Below are 833 nucleotides of genomic sequence, written 5' to 3'. Positions count from 1 at the left end.
GCCCCGGCCCCGCCGCCGCCGCCGCCGCCGCCGCCGCGCCCGCCGCCACCCGGAGAGGCCATCAGCTGCTTCCCGTCACATGGCGGCGGGCGCGGGCGGGGACGCGCGGGGGGCGGGGCCGGGGCGCGCAGGGGAGAAGCCGGGAGCCGGCTGTGGGCGACGCGGGGCGGGCAGGTGGACCCTGGGCCCGGGGGGAGGCGAGGCTGAGGGGGAGTCGGGGATGTGGGGGCAGGTGGCCTCGGGCAGTATCAAGCGCGGATGGAGGGGCAGCGGGGCTGATAAGGAGATGGGGAGGGTGGTGGGCAGAAGACCCTGGGTTTTGGAGGAGCCTGGACCAGGGGAAAGTGGGGGCGGGGCGGCGTACAACCCAGAGGTGGGGGTGGGGCTCGGAGGAAAACGGGGGTCGGTGCGGACAGGAAGTAATCTCGGGCGAGGGTGGTACTGAGGGAAAAACCGGCGTAGGAGGCGGGCAGGTGAGGCTCGCAGGATAAAAAGGGGGCGGTGGAGGGTATTCGGAGAGCTGGGCTGGAGGGAAACCGGGGCCGACGAGGGCACGGTGGAGGGAGAACCCAGGGGCAGAGGGAACGCCTGTGGCAAAGCTGGGAGGAGCGGGGCTCGGGTGGAAAGGGGTGGGGGGCTGGGGTAGAATCTGGGTTGGGGGAGAGAGGGGTCAAACGGAGTGGGGAGGACCGTAAGGGCCAGATAAGGACCGGAGATGGAGGGAGGAGGTGTGGGTTAAAAAGGATGCGGTGGAGCTGAGGGAAAAAGGAAGGCTGGGGTACGGAAAGGCATCGGGGAGCTGAGGAGATGGGGGGAGATGAGGCAGGGTGAAA

The sequence above is a fragment of the Oryx dammah genome, unplaced genomic scaffold, assembly GCF_014754425.2.
Source record: "Oryx dammah isolate SB20612 unplaced genomic scaffold, SCBI_Odam_1.1 HiC_scaffold_12, whole genome shotgun sequence".
In the NCBI taxonomy this organism is placed as follows: Eukaryota; Metazoa; Chordata; class Mammalia; order Artiodactyla; family Bovidae; genus Oryx; species Oryx dammah.
This window is presented reverse-complemented; position numbering follows the sequence as displayed.